Source organism: Pinus tabuliformis, chromosome 2_2 (genome assembly GCF_031772625.1).
Source record: "Pinus tabuliformis cultivar Carrire ecotype Pingquan chromosome 2_2, CPIR1, whole genome shotgun sequence".
Lineage (NCBI taxonomy): Eukaryota > Viridiplantae > Streptophyta > Pinopsida > Pinales > Pinaceae > Pinus > Pinus tabuliformis.
The window spans coordinates 289,567,254-289,575,703 of NC_142300.1; positions in this window are offsets into that span (position 1 = coordinate 289,567,254).

The following is an 8,450-nucleotide window of genomic DNA, read 5'->3' on the forward strand; positions in this document are numbered from 1 at the left end:
AGAAGAACTGAGAGGAGTCTGGGTAAACCGAGAACTAGATGTATAGTCCCCAATGGAGTTGCAAATTCTGCTATGGGGTAAAATGCACGGTGTATTGGAATGAAAACTACCCTCAAAGGCCTTCCCGAGACCTTCGAAAAACTGTAAGATTATCTGCAGGAGCTACCAAGTTATGCACATATTCATCTATCAAACATAAATTGACAAGGTATGGAAAGAGGATCACCTTTAGTTCCTTCTAGATTTGTTTGGAGATCTCTATGCAGCAAGAAGAACTCCTTCAAGGCTGTCTCCAAGACAATTCCTGCACAAAGGAAAAGGCAAACCAATCACAGCATACGCTCTTGAAAACTAATGTAAGAATGCATAATAAACATATATTAATGTATAACTTAACTACTCATCTCAACAAGCATCAGAATGAAAAAATAAATGAACAACATTACCGACACTATGGAGTAGGGAACACAACTGTAGTTTTATATTTATAATGGAAGAGTGATTACAACCATCCATTGTATCAGCCTTCCTTTACCCCTTCTTCCTCTCTCTCTCTCCTTCTTTCATCTCACTTCTTCAAGTTTATGACAGTTCACAACAGCTCAATGGGCTATCCTTCCAAATGCTCTGACCCCTTTCACAATGGCCCTCTCGCTGCCTATGTAGCAATCGAATTAGGGCTGTCAAGTTCCTCCTAGAGTTAATTAGGGGAAAAGCCATGAACCTACCCTGTTTTCAAGATTTTTCCCATTTGCCTTCATTCTCAGATTGGAATTTCTCCAAATATCTCGATTTTTGGAGTTTCCTTGCTTTTCTTGAGCAAATTTAGGGATAAATATCTAGATATTTGTGAGCAGATTCGTTGGCTTGACCCTCTGAACTTCCCTTAGGTTCACTAACGCTCCCCCTGGTCTAACAACTTGAGTTAGCAGGATGACTAACACTCCTCTATGCTTGGTAACAAGCTTTATAAAGCAAGTTAGCAGTGTGCAGAGAGCGTTAGTGTGGAATCAAGGCCTGCAATTGTGGTCTTTGCTTCAGTAATCCTGTCTTTCACCTCTAAGTTGATGAGGAGGTCATTTTGTCCTATAACATGGTAATATAGTTTAAATTATAAATGTTCTTTGAAAACTTCTCTATTTGGGGAATTGTAGAGGCTTGAACCATTGCCAAAGGAGAGGAAGACCAAATGGTGGAGAGAGATGGATTGGCTTCTTTCCCCTACTAATTACATAGTGGAGATTGTTCCAACAAGGAAAAATAATTCAAATGGAGGGTGCATTGGGGTAATGGGCATAGCTATTTAATTCTTACATCATCTAATTGACATAGAAAAAATAGTGAAAAGCTAGATATAGGATTTAGATTTCATGTACTTGCAGTACATTTTTTGGGTTGGAGGAAGGTTATTTTCATGCAATGATCGTTTAGCATGTATTTTTCATATTTACATTGATTGGTAAGGGTGATCTCTAGATGTAATGATGGCATAAAATGTACTTTGGGATTTTCTAAACAATATATGTAACTGCTTAGTGAATATGGATAGTTATAGTCCTTAATATTTCCCATGGTGGATATGTACATGGAAATAATTTAAAATGGAAAATAGATGATTAGAAAAAAGATCCAGAAGTAAATTACTTTTAGAGATGCCAGAGCTTAAAACACAAACTTTGTCAAGAGGTGCCTTGGGATTAATTTTGGCAACACAACTGGCATGCAGAACAGTGTATTTGCTGAAAGTGGACATACCAAGGAAGTGGTAAATTGGATCCCATTGATGGAAAACCTTGAATTTCCATTACTCATCATAACTCCCCTTTTAGTGTCAATTCTTAGAAGAGCACACATGTTTCTCTCTTCTTACTTGCAGTTCTTGCATTATTTGCATTCTCCAGTGGATATAGGAAGGACACTATCACCCACCTTGAGGTATGTTACCCCTTCTCCAACACTCTCAACAATTTTTTGTTAAAAAATGACCAGCAATTAATCACAAGGAAAAATTTCCCATAAAATACTACATTTATGGTTGAATAATTAATTTCAAACATAATAATTGATACCTAACTACTTCATGTCTGAATATGTGGCGAAAGATAGGAGTGTAACATTCCAAGGATGTTAGACAAATTTTGGAATAGAAAACCTAACAAGTAAGCATAGATAGAGAATTTCTTTGGGTAAGATATGCCTGCATAATCTTGTAGAGGGGGATATCGAGGGATAGGTGATGAAAAATGACCATGGTCATAATGTAGGAAATGTTAGTCAAAATTTTGAACATTAAGCGATGTCTTTGTGTTTGGTATAACAAAGGAAAGAATAATTGGTATAAAAAATGAAATAATAAGAAAATACAAACATCAATTTCCATTGAAAAGCATATCAATGGGAAAATCTAGAAGGATGGCCTATATTACACCAAACCAAATAGGAAAATCTCCTAGATAAATGCAAAATGGTTAGCAATGTGTTTTGTATATGAGAAGCACAATAATTTTTGTGATCTCCACAGATGGGAGTTCACAGGATGGTAGATAGCCTAGTGCATTAGGCAACTTTAACTAAGGTTGTCCACTGCCAATTTTTATACCCAAAGTAAGAGATAAATGTAACTAGATTGTAGTTTTGAATCTAATGGACATGAATGAGGTCAATTTTTTGACCTCACTCTTTTCCATCAAATTCCAAGTATTCTCAAAATCTTCATTTGAAATAATGCTAGCTAAAGTAAAAGGGAAAGAATAAATTATGTTATCCAAGTTACTAGGCCAAGCGTAACCCCAATAATAAGGAGAGTCCATATAAGGAGAGACCCTTGAAGGTAACTTTTAATATCATTAGGACAAAATCATAAATGAAGTCTTGCAGTTTGTTTTCATAAAAGGAGAGGTATTGTCATCCGCAAAAGGCCAATCTGCTTGGGATTTTCTAGACAATATATGTAATTGCTTAGTGAATATGGATAGTTATGGTCCTTAATATTTCTTATGGTGGATATGTAAATGGAAATAATCTAAAATGACAAACCACTGAATAGAAAAAAATATCTGGAAGTAAATTACTTGTATAGACACCACAACTTAAAACACAAACTTTGTCAAGAGGTGCCTTGAGATTAATTTTGGCAACACAACCGACATGCGCAACTGTGTACTTGTTGAAAGTGGACATACCAAGGAAGTGGTAAATTGGATTCCCATTGATGGAAAAACCTTAATATCCATCACTCGTCATAACTCCTCTTTCAGTGTCAATTCCTAGCAAAGCATACATGTTGCTCTCTTCTGACTTGCAGCGCTTGCATTCTTTGCATTTTCTAGTGAATATAGGAAGGACACTATCACCCACCTTGAGGTCATTTACCCCTTCTCCAACACTCTCGACAATTTTGAGTTCAGAAATGAACAACGATTAATCACAAGGAAAAAATTCCAATATAATACTACATTTATGGTTGAATAATTAATTTCAAACATAATTTATTTCAAAAGATATGGGGAAATATAGGAGTGTGACCTTGCAACCAAGTAGTGGTATACATTTTATTACTAAGAAAAATGAATTGTCATTCAAAGAAGAAATCTAATGGATAGTTTAGATGGGGAAGATATCCTAATCTCAACACTACTAAGCATTTAGAATTATCAAAAGATATGCAATATGTAATATTCTAATTGTTTAAAAAATTCAAGGCTAAGAAAATCTATGGTTGTATGCCTTGGTCCGACATTCATGTGAATCTTGCAACATTGAGAAAGTTGGATTGCATGTGGATTGTAAGGAAGTAACAATTTCGTTCCCAGTCATTGTATTTGTTTAATTGTCAAGACAACTCTCTTGTAAAGTTGATGTTTAATGTGTTCGTACTTTTTATGATGTGTGATGCTTGAAGGAATCTCTACATTTCATAGGCCAGACAAAATTTTGGTATGATGAAGGAGGTAATGCACTAGCAGATGACTTTGGTAATAGGAATAAGGTCCAAGGGAAGAAATGGTGGTTGCCAATTCCAAGGGTACCTGTGAATGCACTCTCAGATGAAACATGGAAAAAGTTATTGGAGAGACCCTAGAAGGTAACTTTTAATATCATATGGAAAAAATCATAAGTGAAGTCTCGCAGTTTGTTTTCATAAAAGGAGAGGTATTGTCATCTACAAAGACCAATATGCTTAGGAGTTTCTAGACAATATATGTAACTCCTTGGTGAATATGGACAGTTATAGTCCTTAATACTACTTGATGTCCTCTGAGATGACTCTAGGTTAGTTAGTCATGCCAGAGCATCTAAAATGTTTTGTTGGTTTTAAATTTTATGGATGACCAATGATATGAATTATTGAAAACAGGTGCTTAAGCCTTAATAGTTAATAAGCTAGATGAAAGGGCTTCTATTTGTCTAGCTATAGTTAATTGATTTAAAGTGAATGAATAATAGAATGTTGATGAAGTATAACTTGCTAAATATTTAAATCGAATATTTGATTGGTTATAAGCAAAGAATACAGGCAAACAATGTTTCCTGCAGAACAAAATATATTTAAACGAATGCATATTTGTGTGACAATTAATTGATATAGGGGAGTTTACAATAACAGATAGCCTTATAAGCTAGTCCCTAGTTATTGCTGATAACTTCACAGGGGATTAAGACTGATTGTTACTCAGTATGATCTTACCCTGATCTCTGCATAAAGACTTAAATATATGAAGAAATACATAATGAAATAAGCACAAATGAAAAAATTACAAGGAGACAAAACTATAGAAGGAAATTTCAGAGTCCTTTCATTGACTTGGAAAATCTCCAGCTCAATTACAATTTTGTTCTCAAAGTGCAAACAAGGGTTCAAACCTTAATAACTCAAAGGAGGATTTATTTATACAAAATTTCTTCTAGATATTTTCAAAAAAAAAATACAAAAATAGTAAAAACTATATGAATTTTAAAGTTTCTAAATGCTGGCACTATTCTTTAGGAATCTATTGATGATGTGGTCCCCAAAAAGTGTTGCACAATTTTCCTTTAGTTGTTGATGAAATTTACTCAATAAATTCACACAAGTGATCCCATTGGTCTTCACTTTGTATGGAAAGATTTACCAATTTCCTGTAAACTTCATCAATCTCGGTTTACTTCTCAAAAGTGGGCTTATTTACAAAAAGATGTTTAATTTCATGCTCAATAGTCAAATCAAAATCTAAAGCTTCTAATGGTTGTTTCCCTGTAATATGCCCCTTTATACCTGCAAAGTTTGATTTATCAGTTGCTATAGGATATAGCTTCTAGCAATGTTCTTCCAAATTGATCAACCTGTCATTTGGGGCTACTTATCCTCGTATTCCTCTCTGATTAAGTAAATTAAAATTAAAATGAAATCTTTGGACAAAAGTCTTCAAGGTTTGACACTTAGTTTCTAACTGAGTCATCAAGTTATTTTTCTGCAACACCTTCTTGATTTCCAAGATGTTTTTTGTTCTGTACATATTTCAATCTATTCCAACTCAGCCCTGGTTTTTGAATTTAGAACTCTGATCATGTCTGAAGCATCACTTGGTTTGTTTTTAAGAAGCTACTTGACTTCATCAATGGCTACCTGACATATGTTTATGAGATCCTCTTGCTCAAATATTATTTGAATGGAAGGCCATACTTCAGTTATCGCCTGACTAATATCTGCCCAAATTCCTTCCTTGGCTTGGGCCAAGGTCTGAGCCATTAATGACTGGCTCTGTAACTCTTTAATTCTTATGTTCAACTTGTGTGTTTTCTGCATTTCCTCAACGTACATAGTATCATTCTTTATCTCCTGAGTTTCTAGGTTTTTAAACTTCGAATGAAGCCTTCCATTCTCTTGTGTTTGATGAGTCATCTCCTGTGAGAGTATATTCAAGTCCTCTACTATCGATGTAGATTCTGTTGTGGCCTATGTAGATTCCCTTGTTGTTATGGACACTATAATATGAATAGTTGTGATGGGAGCTATAGCTAAATGAGTAAATCTCTCTTTTTCCTTAAGCAATTTCTCAATTTTCTCCTCCATAGTCTTTATTTGTACATTCTGCTCAATTATCATTTTGAGCATTTTTTCCTTGTGTTGTTTAGTTTATGTTATCTCCTTCATCTGGGGGTCCTTTGTAGAAGGCAGTTTCAGTTTCTTCCTCAATGTTGCAATATCTATGTTCTTCCTCCTGATAATATCTTCGTAAGCTTTGACATCAGTAGGGTCATATCCAATTTTAATTACTAGTCCTCTAATGACTTGACCTTATTATCCTTAGCTAAAGATGATATTTTCTCAATCTTAAATTTGACTACATGTTTGATAGAGCAGTTTTAAGTTTTGACAATGCCATAGTAGTATTGGTCATGGTTGAGAAAATCATTTCACCATACTACCTATGCATGTCCATTTGATCAATTGGATGTAGTTGATTAGCATCAAATGAAAATACAATTTTCTTATAATCAGAAGAAACTTTATGGAAAGGCACTTGACCCTGTAGAAAAGCCATTTGCATTCTTCCCTTCTCGTTGTCAAATGTTTTCAACAATCTGTGTTGTGAAGTAGAAGTCTGCCTCCAAAATTGTGCATAAACATTAGCTTTTAAAGCTTCATTCTTCTGCTTGATTTCAAGGAAGTTAGTGAAGAAATTTGACTCCTCTGTTTCACTTGGTCCTGCAGATTGAGTAATATCTAACAAATTCTGTGAAGTAGAAGAAGAAGAAGGAGTAGTAATTACAACTTCTTCTATTTCTATAGATACATGTGAATCATCCAAATTGATGATGATAGGCTCCTTCTGACCCTGAGTAGTAGTAGTGCCCTTTGATTCAGTCCTTGATTTCTTCTGATAGTGGACGAATTCCTTTTCTCCAATTGCTGATGATGATGATCCTTCCCTAGGCCTCTTGTCATGTTTAGTTTGAGAAGTAAGATTTTGAAGAGTAGAAGGAGGTAAAACCTGTTCTTCTTCTTCTTGAAGAGTATTCTCTTCCCACTATTCCTTATTTTTGAACTTCTCAATCTCTGGTCTAGGTGTATGATTATAAGTAGTGGTTTTGAGTTCCACCCTTAAGTTTGAAATGATACTGAATGGATCATAAGATGATGCTAGGTCCCTATAATACTAGTGATTCCCCCATTACTATTGTCATTGTATCCCTTATTGTTATTATTGTGCCCCTATTATCCCCATATTGTTATTAGTGTACCCCATAGAAACCCACTATTGTTATTGTTGTGCCCTTATGTTATTACTATTAGGTCGGCTTGATTATCTCGTGACCCCTTAGACTCCTATATATAGAAGGGAGGTTTAGTCATTTGTATCATCTAAGAATTCTTCATTCGTGTAATGTAAATAAGGCAACTCCCTTGAAAAGGTTGAATTCCAAGGTGTTGATCTATCTTTTCTATCTTTTTGTGAGCTAGTTTCCTAACATTTGGTATCAGAGCTTTGGATTCTAGGGTTTCACTGCTCCAAACAGGTCATTGTGGAATTTTCGCTATAACTCTTTTTCTACAATGTTTCATAAGCTAAAAAAAAACCATTTGAGCCAAAATTGTTCTAAACTTCGAGTTCGAAATTCAGAGCTTGTATCGCTATATTTTGAGAGATATGATATGAGGAAGTTAGGGTTTTTGCAGACTCTCGAATTACATTCCAAACAAGTGACCTAGGAAAATTATCATAACTTTTGTTATGAGCATCAAATTGAAATTTCATCAGAAGTTTCAGAAAGAGGATGGCCTGTAGTTTTCTATATATGAGTTTCAGGTACTAAGGTCGAAACAGTGACACGTGGCACTTCGTACAAGTTCGCTCTACTGAAGTGGTCTATAATCAGGTCACCGTGGGATATTTTCCATAACTCTTCCTTCGAGAATCCAATCTTGATCAGGCTTCCGGGGTTAGAAAGAGGACTCAAAGGGCTAGTGCAGGATGTGATTTTAGATATTCGAGATTTGCAGTTACAGAGATAAAACAGATTCAATATCGAGCTCTTAGAAAATGAAAAAAAAGGTGTGTAGTTTTTTTTTTAATTTTGCATAAGATTGGTTTGAAAAAATAGTTTGAAGGAATTCAAAGGGAATAGTGAAGAATTATTAGCATTAATTGATGCCTCAAAGAAAGAAAATGGAAACACCTAGTATGAAACCTGAAAGCTCTAGCATGACTTGTGAAGAAGAGGAAGAAATTCAACATGATATATCAAAATTACAAGACCAAGTACAACAAATTTCACTCTCACAAAAGGTAACTGAAGCCAAGATGAATGGCGTGGAAGCTAATATGAATGGCATGCAAGTTAAGATGGATGGCATGGATGCTAAGATGAATGGCATGGATGCTAAGATGGAAGAATTGAAGATAAATTTGAATGCGTTGCTACAAGAAATGGTTACTAATGGTGAAAAGGTAGTAAAGGAATCTCAT